The sequence below is a fragment of the Pinus tabuliformis genome, chromosome 4_2 (assembly GCF_031772625.1).
Source record: "Pinus tabuliformis cultivar Carrire ecotype Pingquan chromosome 4_2, CPIR1, whole genome shotgun sequence".
NCBI lineage: Eukaryota > Viridiplantae > Streptophyta > Pinopsida > Pinales > Pinaceae > Pinus > Pinus tabuliformis.
In genome coordinates, this window is record NC_142304.1 from 1,073,904,212 (window position 1) to 1,073,920,427 (window position 16,216).

Sequence of the window (16,216 nt, forward strand, 5' to 3'; positions counted from 1 at the left end):
TTTCGATGGACTGCCATTGGTCTGTAATGGATTGCCCAATGTTGGCCCACAGAATCTTCTTGACTTCACTTATAACTTTGTCCAGAGTAAGCTCTTTTTCTAACTCCTTTATCCTTTTTTCAAGAGCCCTTACCTCTCTTGTCCTCTCAGCTATGTTTTGCTTTGATTTATCATATTTTTCTTCAAGCGCAGCCAATTTCTCTTTAGTCTCATTCAGTTCAGCCATCTGTACTTCTAGAGCTTCAAGCTCCTTCATCATATTCTGCATGCTGAGGCTGGGCACCTGTTCTGATGTTGTTGCTGGTGCTGTCGCTTCTGGAGCTGGTGCTGAGCCTGAAGGGCCTGCCTCTGATGTTTGTCCAGTGGGAGGACTTGCTGAAGTAGTTACAAGAGGTACATCTTCAATGGTTGTAGAAGTCTGTGCTGGCTGAGTTGGTAATTCTCCTTGTTTTGCCTTTAATGCCGCCTCCAAGGCACCCTCTGTTTCCACCAATCGCTTATGTAAGGTCAAGAGTAGAGCAACCACATCTTGATCTTTCTTTTGTTCTGCAACCTCTTCAACCTAAGGGTGAAGGGTAGGTGCTAGCTTAATTTTATTTCTCAAAGCCGCTATGTCTTCATCTCTTTTCTTCAATAGTGCCTGCACACCCTTAGGGTCCTTTGGATCATGTCCCAGCTCTATAATAATTTCTTCCAAGGACTTGATTCTGTTGTCCTTGGCTTGAGATGAAGCCTTCTCTAATTCTAACTGGGCAGTAGTGTTATGTAGAGAATTTTGCAGTCGGTGTGCTAATAGAGTTTTATCCGCCAACGTAGAATAGAGCATCTCCCCTGTTTGCTTGTGTAGCTCGATCTGGTCCATGGGGTGGATGTCTTTGGCAAACACCTCCAAATTGGTTCTAATATAGTCAGCAGCTGATTCAGGTTGCTGCATAGTAGGCCTAAAATGACTAAGAGTCATTTTTCCTTCTTGAATATCATAAGCTGACATGAGCCTTTCTTGATTGGTTGGCACCATTCTGAGCAGCTGGTTATAGAGCTGGTATCTAACCGGCTCATTTCTTGCTTTTATATCTGAGAACTGCTTTTTGATACTAGATTCTGCCTTGGTTCGCCGCCTTGAAGAACTTACTTATGTTCCTTGTTGCAGTTCTTGCTCTTGTTGTAAGGAGTTGGCCGATGTTTCGATGCTAGGAGGGAGTATAGTATCAGTTGGTCTTTCCGGCATCTCCTCCTCCGAGAAGGGATTTAGCCTCTGTCTTTTCTCACCTTGCTGATCTGTTGAAGTAGTGAGAGGAGTTTCCTCTTGCCTATCTCTTTTCCTCATTCTTTCTTCATTTGCAGGTGTCTGTAAAACTGTAGTTTCAACTGTTACCTCCTGCCTTGGAGGGATTTGCTCTTGGGTTTGCTGCTCTGTAGAGGCAGGTGCTTCGGCCATTTTTTCTTGATGCTCTGCTTTCTGCTCCAAATTGGGAAGTGACCCCTCTTGTTGTACTTCTTTGCCTTTAGATTTATTTGTTGTTTGACCAGTTGCTTTGGCAGACTGCTGTGGAACAGTGGAGGATGAGGCACTTTCTCCAAGATGCCGAGGGGCTGGAGACCAAACCTGTCCAAAATATTCCAAGTCAACTGCTTTTTCTAAATTCTTAATTGCTCTTTCTGCTAATTCTTCTTCAGAATAATCCTCCACTAATGTGCCTTCTCTCCACTCTAGTTGGTTAGCATGTTTTTCAATTTCTGGAATGCTAAAGTGATCATAGGTAGCAAGCCTATACTTGATTCTTCTGAGGCTTATGAAATGGTTAGGGTCATATGGTGCCCAATAGAAGCTTTTTTTGAGCTGGAGGCTTTTTAGAATCTTGTCTGCCTCTCCCCAAGCTTCTTCCCTCTTGTTAAAGATGAATGGACCCAGTTGGTGCTTAATTTTCAGTTGTGCTTTCTTATTTCTTCTATGAAAGTGGATCATGTCTGCATTGCCAAACTACCGGAAGTATTCTAAAGCAAAAAGTCTCATGGGAACGTACTTTGGTAGTCTGTATGGGGCTAGCTCACAGCCATATACTCTCATTACTGTGTGGTCTTGGTAGAAGTACCAATCTCCAATGCTATAATTCTTTGAAAGTTGGAGGATATTCTGTATGTCATCGGTGAGTCTGGGAGGAGGAGAACTCTGCAGCAGGGACAAGGCCGGATGGATGAACAGATCAATGAACTCACAGTAGTTGTATGGAGAGTAAAAGATATGGTGACAGACTGGTGTCCAGTATATCACTGACCTCCTGCTTCCTTTTGCACCCAGCTTTTTGAGAAAAACAGGGAAACTGTCAGGCTGATTGTATAGTATCAAATGATACATGTATGAGGTATATTTGAATACCCTCTCTCTCTCCAGATTCATGAATTTCTCATGAATTCTATTAGCAATGAATGTGGCATAATCATACTGGACAGCAGGGGGCTGTCCTGGAGTGAACATGGATAGCATTACCAAGACTGTTTCATCCACAAACTCACTGGTATTGAATCCTAAAATGCAGGATATCATGTCTACTAGAAGTCTCCCTGTTTCATTGAACCAGACATGTAGATAAGGAGGAGGCTGTTGGGGCTAGTAATCTGGGAGCATGAACAATTGGCCAATCCTTGTGATCTCTGAGCTGGACAGCTTGGCACCTTGTTTGAGCAGAAAATTCATAGAAAGGGGCACCAGAGGTTTAGTTGGCTCAAAGCTTAGCATCTCATTTATGGATTGAGGAGTGATGTGAAATAAAACAGTCCCAGATGGAGCCAAAACTGCTCTTTGAGAGGGTTCATAGTGTTCACAACACTGATGGATGAAGTCTGGAAATACATTCACTTGTGGAAGGTAATAGATGGTAACACTGAGCAGTGAATTTTGATGGATAAAGTAATTTGCAGAGAAAAAAGGGGTAAATTGGGTGAAACAGAGGTAAAATGCTGCTGAGAGAGGCGAAAAGGATGAATATATAATGCAGTGGATCGCCTTGCGAAGTGGGGAATGCTTGACAAAGGGTCTGAGCCAAAATGGTGCAGTGAGTGCGGGAATTGAACGGGTTTAGAGCCGGGACGCCCCTCTGATTTAGTTTGGTTTTGGAGTTACAAGGAAATTGACTGGTTAAATTTGAATTTTTTAACAGTGGAGGACTAAAAACCAGGTTGCGTAGAGGAATGGTAAATACCTGGTAATTACGCAGCTGGTGGGGTGCTGACCGTGGTGAATCCGCGGCGGCAACAGCTCAGGAGTTCAAATTTTTGGAGGTTGGCGCAAACAACGTAAAATGGCATGCAGGCGGCAAAAAGCTCCTCAAATGAAAAATGAGAAAAAACACGACTTTTGCATAAAATATGGTGAAAGTGAGATTTTTGGCGCCTTTTAATAAATGACGTTGGCATGACGTAACTGGTCGGGCCCGGGTGCGGCGGGATGACGTGGCGACGCGTGACTGGGCTGACGTGGAGGGATGACGCGGCGGCCATGTCAGATAGAGAGTGAAATGGCGGGTGACGTAACTGCTGATGTGGACGAGGACGGAAAGGCGGTAAGAAACGGTGGTAAGCGGTATTATCGGACCGCTTTTAGTACGAGCCCGGTAATGGTCAGAGGCCGCCTGACACAATAAAAAACGGGCACGTGTCCCTGGCCCTACGTCATCCTCTGACAGTTTTCGGGCGCTAACGGACGGACGGAGGAGGTGGTCCGAAATCGCCGAGGACTGTCGGATGGTAGGGCCCGGATCCGACGGATGACGGACAGCGAAAATGTCAGCGCTATACGGCGGGACCCAGCGACTTTTTAATTATATTTTTTTTTTGGTAAAGTGCGCCGAGATATGAAACCTTGGGTAAATGGCTAGAGTGGGTTTTTGCAAAAATTTATAAAACAATTGGGAAACACATGAATTTACCATTTGTATGATGGGTAAGGGTTATTAAATCAACCAAGTGTTAATTTAATCCCCGAATACAATATGAACATCAATTTACATCAGAGCATTATACTTTCACACTTTAGGGATATATGGCTAAATTGCCCAAGGGGAGGATATGTACATATTTTTGGGATTTTTACATAAAATATGATAATAGTAGGGGGAGGGGAACACTTAGGGAGTTAAATAATAAGGTTAGAAGTGAATATGAGTTTGAGATGTGAAAGAGGAACAGGGAGCTAAGTTTAAGGAGTAAACTTAGATTTAGAAGCAGATGAGAGTGAGAAATGATTTTACACAAGAAATGTGGCTTTCTTGTGTGATGGAAACCAACACCTTGGCTTAATATTTCACAAAAGATAAAGTGATGCTAGGACTTGTTGAGCGAATTCCAAGGTCCATTAGAGGGATGTTAGAAAAAGATTTCCTGGGAAAACAGGGGAAGTTAGACATGCTTCCATATTTTGTTATCAAAATGCTGAATAAACAGTTCTGTTCTTGCTGATATAAATTTTCTTTGTCAAGCTAACTCATGAAGAAAATCAGGCTTCGGCAACCCCTGTCTACCTACCCATCTTAGTACCTAGCATTTTTTGTTACTTCAGGGAGGGTGCACTTAGACTTGCAAACCCTCAATTGATCTTTTCTTTTTCTTTTCAAATGATTTGCTATCTAAAACTACCCTTATCACTTCCAAGGGCCCAGATTAAGCAGTTGGGCGCCTTTGTTCTCTACCTAACTACTAATCTGCCAAGCTTAAACTGTTTGGACAGATTTTCTTTCTCTAGTCTAGAACAGGCAATTTAAAACATGGCATGGCCCAGCTTGAACTGTTGGGCCATCCATCAAGATAGCAGTGGCATTTTGGTTGGCCACTTTCCTGGTCTTTCTTTGGGGTTCATTTCAATTATTTTTTCTGACCAATTCATTTTCTTGCCTTTTGATTATTCTTTTAAGGCATACCCTCTTTACATTTTTTAACTGTCTGTTTCCTTCACAAAAATAGAACCTTTGTATCATCAAAGATGAACATTTTTGGCACTTCCACTGTCAATCATGAAAAATGAAACCCTATTGGTATAGGAGACTAACAGCCTCAATACAGCAACTTTAAGTATCTCAATCTTAAGAGAGATATGGAAACCACATATTAAAATTAACAAAGTTACTCTTGGCAAAATCTTTTGAAGAAATCCCTGCAACAAAAAAAAAATGTATAAGGTTTCACTGTTACAATGTTGTATATGGTAATTTTTAACTATTACAATGTTTGTTTATGGAGAAAATTTTAATAACATGACCTTTTAGACTATAGATTACTAGCTTGAGAGTGAAGTTGTCTAGAAAGGTGAACTTGAGCAGTTTGTAATTTTGTTCAAATTCACGTATTTTGGTCATGTGATTGATCCATTTCTGAAGGTTAGTTTTCGAACAATGTTTGGATTTGCTATTCAATTTTATTATGTTGGTAAATTTAGAGAATTAATAAGTCTGTATTTGAAACAACATAACTTATAGCCTATTGGATTTAATGTAAAAATACAAAAAAATTATTTGTAATAATAATTTATTAATATATATAAAAATATACAAAGATGTTGAATGTTTCAATGAGGCCCTACATATATACCTAGGCAGATGTCCTTTCATGACAGGGCATGTCTTTTAGAAATGTTTTTTCACTTAACTTAATGACTACTTAGCATAATCATTATTTTGATTATTTAATATTTACATTATTTATTTTTATTTTATATTATTTATATTCATAACATTACCTTCCTCTTCAAAAAGATTTTTCCTCAAAGCTTATTTGCTAATAATTCCTTCCTTGCCACGTCTTTCTAGTATGTGTAAGTCATTGATACTATTATTATGAAATCAAGTTTTTTTTGTTTCTCCTTCAGATTTTATTTTTATTTAATTTTTAAATAATAATTAAATTATTATTATTATTATTATACATTAAATAATTTAAATTAATTAAATTAATTAATTTATGTAACAAGTTGACTAACGATGAGCCTTCATGGTGGAGTGTGGAGACGTAACGCTTGGCCATAGATAGGATGTGGACATGTTATTTGACAGTTGGACATGGGGCGATGAATGTCGGACAACAAGAAGGTGATGACGTCGAAGGTTGTATTGTGATGTGGAAGGTTGTCGATTTAGTTAGTAATTATTTATTTGACCATATTCCGAGTTTGTTCCGACCGAGTTTGATGGTGTAAATTTGATGAGTTTTTGGGTTGTAATTGATATGACATAGTTGTAACAGAGTTGTCCTTCATTGCGTCGTTATTTTGGTTCAAAAACATTTGGATAAATCGAATATACAATTCCCAACAATTATGCAGTTACAATGTCATAGGTCTTTAGACACATAGCACCTCTTTCCCTTACCCTTACTGGATTAAGACCATCATTTTTTCTTTTGTCTACACAAACTAGGATTAAATGGTTTTGTAATAAACAAGGAATTTCACTATGGACTACCTTAGAAATCTTGAACAGTAGCATACCATCAAAAGTCAATATCTGGTATGCCCATGTTGTTTGAAAACCAATGAGGAGTACAATCTATCGATTCTTGGGAACAACCAAGGCACGCCACTTGACAGTGTTAGGATATTCCGACACATAGGTTATAGTTAAGTTCAACTTGGTCTAGTATAGAGTTAGGTTAGAGTTAGGTAAAGTGTGTTTCTTTACCGTTGTACATTTTGTAACTTACAATCCGACGGTCACGATATGTAGTGATCCGACGGTTCACTCTCACCTCGGTATTACCGACACTTGATCCGTGGCTTGACACCCGATTGGTCCATGAGTTCTATTTAAAGCGCATGGAGGGTCATTGTTCGGGTAATCCGTGCATGAGAGAAGCTTATGTAAATTTTCATTCTTTGATTAATAAATTGCCTGTAGTACCCACGTTGGGACAGGCCGTGGACTGTTTCCCTCCTTGCACTCTGAGGGTTTTAACCACGTCAAAAATACTGGTGTATTGATTTGAGATCTGGTTGTGAGCAGTGTCCTTTTGGTATTCTTTCTGTGGAACTTACCCTGTAAATTCCTACATGGTATCAGAGCTATTTGAGGGCCGCGTCCGTTGGTGATCCAAATCTGAAGCCGGTAGAACTGCATGCGGTTGTCGTTTCCTAGATCTGTTGTTTCTGACTGCTTTCGGGCCGAGAGGACTGCTCTGTTGCGTTCGGAGCATCTGTTCCAGTGAGGAACCCCTTTCGTTTCATGCGAAAAGGTTTCCGGTAGCCCTAGCTGCGTCATTTTTTAGATCGGGAGGTATACAGTGTTTTTTGCAGTTTATTGTTAATTTCTCTCTGCTTATTTCGGTCTCAGTTTATTTAGCTTTTTTTTTAACCGGATCTATACCTTTCATTTCTGCGTATGCTCTTTCTCCTGCGACTCTGTGCGATCTGGGCAAATCAGAAACAGAAAGGAAGGATTTTTCTCATGCGTATGCTCTTTTCCCTGCACCTTAGTGTGATCTCGGAAAATCAGAAACATTGAGAAAAATATTTAGTTTTTCGGATAAAGCTAACTTTGAGATTTTTTTTAAAATTTCTAGTTTTTTGACTAAAGCTAACTTTGAGCCGTAAGGTTCGTTTTTCTTTGCATATTCGTGTTGGGTTTTGTTTTTTGTGTTTTGTAGGGAAAAATAGCTTTCTCAAGGCAAGCACGCAAATCGAGCGCCCCCCCCCCCCCCTCTCTCTCTCTCTCTCTCTCTCTCTCTCTCTCTCTCAAATTTTTTGTATAGATCAATTGGTTCAAAGCTATTTTTAGAGAGTAGAGGTCTTGGGTTCAAGTCTCCATTTTGTGGGGGCGGATTTTTTCATTCCCGCACATTCGCGCACTTTGCCGGCAACGTCAACAAGTTTTTTTTCAAAAATCCATAACTTCTTCATCCGGAAGCCTTTTTCAGAGCCGTTTTTTTTAAAACCGCCTATTTTTTCGAGATCTATACATTGGTACACTTACTTTCAGCATCTTCAGCTTTAGTGTTTTAAAAAAAAATGGAAATTCCATGCCAAGTCATTCTTGACAGTACTAACTACTTCCAATGGGTAGAATACATGGAAGATTTACTTAGAAGTAAAGGTCTCTTCAGAATAGCCACAAACCAAGAGAAGAAACCCAAAGATGAAGACAAGGCGGCAAAATGGGAAAATAGACAAGATCAAGCACGTGGTTTGATAGGGATGTCTATTTCTCCTGATCTTAGATTCCACATTGCAGGACTTGAGACTCCTCATGAAGCATTAGAAAAACTTGCTAAAGTTTTTGGGATTAAAAATGAAATTAGATCCCATCAACTTGAAAATGAGCTGCTTACTTTGGATCCTAATAATTTTTCTTGCATTGAAGATTTCTTGTCAAAATTCAAGACCCTTAGATATCTCTTGGAAGGTGTTAAAGTTAAGAAAGATGATGGTAACCTTATTTATTCCATCCTTACTAAGTTAGGACCAGCCTACTATGTATTTGTTTCCACTTTCCATTCTACAAGAGAAGCTTTCATTTGTCAAGGACAAGAATACAAGGCCCCTTCCTTTGACTCCTTTTGTGATTCCTTAATAAGAGAACAAGAAAAACTCTTACACCTTGGTCTTCTTAATCTTGGAAACTCTTCCACAAAAGCGTTAGCCGCCCAGCAGCACCCAAATTCAAAGAATCTTAAGAAGTCATATCCTCAAAAGAATGGTCCTAAACCATCTCAGCCTCAAAATGAAAGATCATTTCAGCAAAATGATAAGCCCAATAAAAACAAATGGAAGAAGACTGATAGACATTGTAACTTTTGTAATCGAGATGGCCACTTAGAATCTAAATGCTTTAAGAAGATGGAAGCCTTGGAAGCCGCAATGAAGAAACATAACATCCATCTGGAGCCTACTTCAACTTCAACTTCCGGAACGGCATTTTCTGCATGTCATCGTCAATCATCTCAGTCTAGTTATGCATTAAATGTATCTTCTTCTTCTTCTCATTCTCATGAGTGGCTCATTGATTCTGGAGCCTCTTGTCACATGGCCAAAAACCAAGCCATGTTTTCTTCTTTAAATGATTGTAACACCAAAAATATATATGTTGGTGATGATAGATCTCTTAATGTTGTAGGGACTGGAACTGTTCATCTAGACAATGGTCAGTTCAATGATGTATTATGTGTTCCAAACTTATCCTGCAACCTTCTATCTGTCTATCAGATAACTCATTCAGGTGAAGGTAAAATTGTTGAATTTTCACCTCATGATGTTGTAATCAAGGATCTAAAAGATCCTAAACAGATCCTAGCTACTGGTCTTGCTGATGATTCCAAAAGGTTGTATAAGTTTCACAACTTTGGGTCATCCCATCTTCCCTCAGTGTTTGTTGCTCATAATGATGAAGTGAGCAAACTTTGGCATGAGCGGTTTGGTCACTTAAACTATCGCTCCCTTCAGCATCTATGTAAAGAAAATATGGTGACAGGTCTTCCTATGGTATCTTGCAAAGATGGTGTTTGTTCCGGATGTGTACTCGGAAAACATCATCAGGATAGTTTTGACAAACGTGCCTCTTGGCACGCCTCAGCCCCTTTACAGCTTGTGCACAGTGATTTATGTGGTCCTCTTCCTGTTGCTTCATTCTCTGGCTGCAAGTACTTCTTAACTTTCATTGATGATTTCTCTAGACGCACTTGGGTATACTTCTTAAAACTCAAGAGCGAAGTATTTAGCACTTTTTTGGCCTTCAGAGCATTTGTTGAAAAACAATATGGACATCAAATTCTTAAGCTAAGAACTGATAATGGTGGAGAATATGTTAAAAACGCATTCATCAACTTTTGCACTGAAAATGGAATTCAAATGCAACATACTGTTCCATACACTCCACAACAAAATGGTGTAGCTGAAAGGAAAAATCGCACCTTAAAGGAAATGGCTAATTGTATGCTGCAATCTAAAGGACTCAGTCTTAGTTTTTGGGCCGAAGCAATTAATTGTGCAAATTATATAATCAATCGCACTCCTACTAAGGTTCTAGAGAATATCACTCCAGAAGAAGCTTGGAGTTCCATTAAACCAGATGTAAGTCACTTTCGTGTGTTTGGAAGTGAAGCATGGGCCCATATTCCAGATGAAAAGCATAAAGCTTTAGAACCTAAGAGTGAGAAATGTACTTTTGTTGGATATTCTGAAGATGTAAAAGGTTATAGACTTATTCCATTTAAGTCCAAAAATGTTATCATTAGAAGAGATGTAAAATTTGATGAAAATAAATCGGCCTGCGAGCCTAGTCCGGCGGATGTGCCACCTCTTCCTATCTCTTCTATCTTTGAGAACATTTCTTCTTCTGATGATGAAAGCGAGGATGATAATCCTCCCCCACCTTCTCAGGATCCTCAACTTCCAAGATGGGTCCGTGCTACTCGGGATGCAGCAGGTGATCTTGCCGGTGATCCTACAGATCAGCGACGTACACGTTCTCAGTTTGAAAGAGCCTCTTCTTTACTGGCTCAAGCTCCAGTAAATCATGATCCTGACACTTTTGCAGAAGCTTCAGGCCATCCACATTGGGAAGCAGCTATGAATGAAGAATATCATTCATTGATGACAAATGATACATGGGATCTTGTTCCTCTACCAAAGGGACGCAAACTTGTTAGATGCAAATGGGTTTACAGAACCAAGTATGGACCAGATGGGAAAGTTGATAAACATAAAGCTCGTCTAGTTGCTAAGGGCTTTTCACAGGTTGAAGGCATTGACTACACTAAAACCTTCTCTCCAGTTGCCAAAATGAACTCTATCCACCTTGTTCTTTCCCTTGCTGCCTCTTTAAAATGGGAAGTCCATCAAATGGATGTTAAATCTGCCTTCTTGCATGGGGACTTGCAGGAAGAAATCTATATGGAACAACCCATTGGCTTCATACAAACAGACTCCAGCCTCGTTTGTCGACTTAAGAAATCCCTTTATGGCCTCAAGCAAGCTCCTCGGGCTTGGTATGCCAAAATGGATAGCTTTCTTTTAGAATCTGGTTTTTCTAGGTGTCATTCTGACAATACTGTCTACACCAAGAAAGTGGGAAACTCTTTTATCATCCTTGTTCTTTATGTTGATGATCTTATTCTTACTGGTAGTGATCCCAACCTTATAAACCATGTGAAGTCCAGCCTTAAAAAGAAATTTGAAATGACAGACTTAGGACACTTACACTATTTTCTCGGTCTTCAAGTCTTGCAATCCCAAGAGGGTATTTTCCTTTCCCAGTCCAAGTATGCTTGTGATATTCTTCGTCATTTTCACATGGAAGACTGTAAGCCAGCCCCTTCTCCCTTTCAGTCTGGAGTCAAACTTTCAGTCTCTTGTACTTCTCCTGAAGTTGATGCTACCTTATACCGTCAACTTGTCGGAAAACTCTTGTATTTAACCCATACTCGTCCTGATCTTTCCTTTGCTGTTGGCCTTGTTGCTCGTTTTATGCAAAATCCCCGTGAAAGTCATTGGAAAGCAGCTAAAAGAATACTTCGTTATGTTCGAGGTACAGTACAGTTTGGGATTCATTACAGTGCCAAAGCAGCTCCTCTGTTAGTTGGTTTCACTGATTCTGATTGGGCTGGTGACCTTGATGATCGGAAGTCTACTGCCAGTTATGTCTTCACTCTTGGTTCAGGACCTATTACATGGGCTTGTAAGAAACAGGCTGCCATTTCTCTTTCGTCAGCAGAAGCAGAGTATCGTGGTGCCGTGGAAGCTAGTAAGGAAGCCTTGTGGCTTCGTCAGATCCTATCAGAGTTTGGCTTTGAGCAGCAGCATCCAACCACACTTTGGTGTGATAATCAAAGTGCCATTCAGCTATGCAAAGATCCAGTCCAGCATCAGCGCAGCAAACACATTGAACTACACATGCACTTCATCAGAAAGCTCATTCATGACCATGTTCTTGAAGTGCAATATTGTCCAACAGATGATCAGGTTGCAGACATCTTCACAAAGGCTCTCACAGAGGCGAAGTTCACTAAACTTCGATATATGCTTGGAGTTCAGGAAGTTGTCACTAAGGGGGGATAGGCTCTAGTGCCTCCTTCCTTCTCCTATTGTGTCATATTTGTAAATCCTTCAATCCTATCCCAAGTTGTTCTTAAGGGGGGATGTTAGGATATTCCGACACATAGGATATAGTTAAGTTCAACTTGGTCTAGTATAGAGTTAGGTTAGAGTTAGGTAAAGTGTGTTTCTTTACCGTTGTACATTTTGTAACTTACAATCCGACGGTCACGATATGTAGTGATCCGACGGTTCACTCTCACCTCGGTATTACCGACACTTGATCCGTGGCTTGACACCCGATTGGTCCATGAGTTCTATTTAAAGCGCATGGAGGGTCATTGTTCGGGTAATCCGTGCATGAGAGAAGCTTATGTAAATTTTCATTCTTTGATTAATAAATTGCCTGTAGTACCCACGTTGGGACAGGCCGTGGACTGTTTCCCTCCTTGCACTCTGAGGGTTTTAACCACGTCAAAAATAATGGTGTATTAATTTGAGATCTGGTTGTGAGTGGTGTCCTTTTGGTATTCTTTCTGTGGAACTTACCCTGTGGAACTTACCCTGTAGAAATTCTCACTGTAGATCAACAGATTATGCAATATACTAAAACACAATACAAGATCTACTTCTACAACACTCTGCAGAAGCTTAATCAATTTCAGCACGATCAATGAGAAAACATATAACTGAGAATGAGAAGCAACCACACATAACACAGAAGAAATAACCCGGGGAAAGCCTCAGCCTAAAACCCCAACTCTGTATTATCATACAAGTGGAAAATAGTCATAGAATTACACAAAGCCTTAGCTTGGAAGCCAACCAGCTCTCAGTATAATCCCGCTGCTTCTCATAGATAGTCAAAGGCCTCTCACAAACCTTCTCCTCTACCATCCAAGCTTCCTATTTCTTTGCGCAATTTTCCTTGCGGTCCAGTGCAGCCACTTATGTGAATTGGCGTCTTCACACACTCACTAACCTTTGATCTAACTGCGCAATCCTGAAGGAGATAAATCCTTCTCCATGGATAAGCTTTCTTTATAGGAAAAATCCATCCAACTGATAGTGCATTGTCCCTCCTCTAATCTCAACTGGGTCTCTGTTTGAATTGACATGCATGAGTTATTGATGAGAGAATATTCAATTATCTGAAGAACAACAGTTATATGCAAGCATGCATTAACTAACTGAACTTACATTAATTTAAACAAATTGTTTAAATCAATCTAACTGGACTTGACTCAGTTAACTGAGCCTACTAATTACAACTCAAATTAGAACTCATCCTTATCTCTTTAACTGATGGATAAATTCCTCAATTAATGGAGAAACTGTTGCATGTCCTCACATAGACTTCATGTTTTATTTTTCACAACTAATTAACTCATGGTGAATTAATTAATTTATTTTCAAACAGCTGTTAAGTTCAAATTCGAATTTTACTTCCTATTTTAGTCTAGGGACTGACTAAAATTGGAATCCATCCCGAAATGCTAAAAATAGCAATGCTATTTTGAGCAAATCCATTTTTCATTCCCTGTTGTTCAATCCAGCACTCGTACCCAAACTGCTATTTATAGCAGTGCTATTTTTAGCAATTCTATTTTTAGCATTTTTTTATTGCTATTTTCAACACTCCCTCTCAACAAGAAAGGCATTCAACTCGAACCCGTTCCTGAACCTTTGGAATGTTCTACATGCAACACTTCTCCCAAGTGTTATTGCTCCAACAACTCTAGAAACAAAAAAAACTCCTAGCTGACCTCCCTGTTGGGCTAGAAACATCCTCTGATGCTGAAGCTTCCACTACCGCTGGCAAGTGCTCCCTATGTGACCTCTGAGCTACTGCAACACTCCATGCATCTCGCACCATTGAACACCTCTCTATGCCATCCTGCACTGGTGCAACACTCCTGTGTCTCTCGCATTGTTGCAGCCTTCTAGCTCTGCACTGTCTTGGGATTCTTGCACTGTAGCTCTCTCTGTCACTCCATCCGCATCTGTCTCTACCCACTCAGCTAATCCTGCTACTCCTCGTCGGGGCTCCCGTAGCAAGGTCTAATCAAAGAGGTTGGGTACCTCAATGATCTTGCCCCTAATCCAACCTTCTTGGGACTGTCACTGCACATTGCCCCACCTCAACCTGGAGGTATGGATGCATGTGATCCCTCTACCCACTTGGCTTGAAATTTCCCCCTACTAGAGGTCTTTGTACGAGTAGATTTCTCTACTTGATCTCCTCTCAGCTTCTCTAGTTGTGGCTGCTCCACAACCTCCTGAAGCTGCTTCACCAATTGTGGCTCCTCCACAATTGTCTGAGAATTCTTCTGGCACTGCATGTTGAGAGGTAATGTACTCTCCCTCTCAACCACCAAGTCTCCAACATTTGCCTTGATCCTCAAGGCTGTGCATGCATCTTGAACCTCAAGTGCATAAAGGTTCTTGGCTAGCACACCAATATGTTTCATCTTTTCCACCGTCATGAAATTTTCTTGAAAAAGAGCTAATTTTAAATCAACGATATCTCCCTCATACGAACTCCGATTCAACCGATTTTGTTTTTGATTTTGGGTATTTTTTCCGCAATGAATCCAGATCTACTATTTGTTTCTAAAAATTTTGCACAAAATTTTTTAGATCTGCTCTGAAAACTCGCAGCCTAAAACTCAAAACTTTGAAATATCTAGTATATTGTTCTCTGCTTTGATCACCTTTTCTCTGATACCATGTAGAAATTTTCACTGTAGATCAACAGATTATCCAATATACTAAAACACAATACAAGATCTACTTCTACAAAACTTTGCAGAAGCTTAATCAATTTGAGCACGATCAATGAGAACACATATAACTGAGAATGAAAAGCAATGACAAATAACACTGAATAAATAACCTGGGGAAAGCCTCATCCCAAAACCCCAACTCTGTATTTTCATACAAGTGGAAATAGTCACAGAATTACACAAAGCCTTAGCTTAGAAGCTAACCAGCTCTCAGTATAATCCTTCTATTGCTCATAGACAGTCAAAGGCCTCTCACAAACCTTCTCCTCTACCCTCCAAGCCTCCTATTTCTTTGCACAATTTTCCTTGGGGTCCAATGTAGCCACTTGTGTGAATTGGCCTCTTCACACACTCACTAACCTCTAATCTAACTGCGCAATCCTAAAGGAGATAAATCCTTCTCCATGGATAAGCTTCCTTTATAGGAAAAATCCATCCAATTGATAGTACATTGTCCCTCCTTTGATCTCAACTAGGTCTCTGTCTGAACTGACATGCATGAGTTATTCATGAGAGAATATTCAGTTATCTGAAGAAAAACAGTTATATCCAAACATGCATTAACTAACTGAACTTACATTAATTTAAACAAACTGTTTAAATCAATCTAATTGGACTTGACTCAATTAACTGAGCCAACTAATTATAACTCAAATTAGAACTCATCCTTATCTCTTTAAATGATGGATAAATTCCTCAATTAATGGAGAAACTATTGCATGTCCTCACATAGACTTCATGTTTGATTTTTCACAACTAATTAACGCACGGTGAATTAATTAATTTATTTTCAAACAGCTATTAAGTTCAAATTCGAATTTTACTTCCTATTTTAGTCTAGGGACTGACTAAAATTGGAATCCATCTCGAACTGCTAAAAATAGCAATGCTATTTTTATCACTTCCATTTTTCATTCCCTGTTGTTCAATCCAGCACTCGTACCCAAACTGCTATTTATAGCAGTGCTATTTTTAGCACATCTATTTTTAGCATTTCTTTTTGCTATTTTCAACACTCCCTCTCAACAAGAAAGGCATTCAACTCGAACCCAATCCTGAACCTTTGGAAAGTTCTACATGTAATACTTCTCCCAAGTGTTATGCTCCAACAACTCTAGAAACAAAAAAAACTCCCAACTGACCTCCCTGTTGGGCTAGAAACATCCTCTGATGCTGAAGCTTCCTCTACCACTGACAAGTGCTCCCTCTATGACCTCTGAGCTGCTGCAACACTCCATGCATCTCGCACTGTTGCACACCTCTCTGTGCCATCCTGCACTGGTGCAACACTCCTGTGCCTCTCGCATTGTTGCAGCCTGCTAGCTCTGCACTGTCTTGGGATTCCTACACTGTAGCTCTCTCTACCGCTCCATCTGCATCTATCTCTACCCACTTATCTAGTCCTACTACTCCTTGTGGGGCT

At 40.0% G+C, this 16,216-nt stretch overlaps 1 pseudogene; it reads left to right on the forward strand.

Annotated features, from left to right (window-relative positions):
* The first annotated feature begins 3,515 nt into the window (after positions 1-3,515).
* Positions 3,516-16,216, forward strand: part of LOC149173362 (E3 ubiquitin-protein ligase UPL6 pseudogene) — a 50,464-nt pseudogene continuing 37,763 nt past the window's right edge.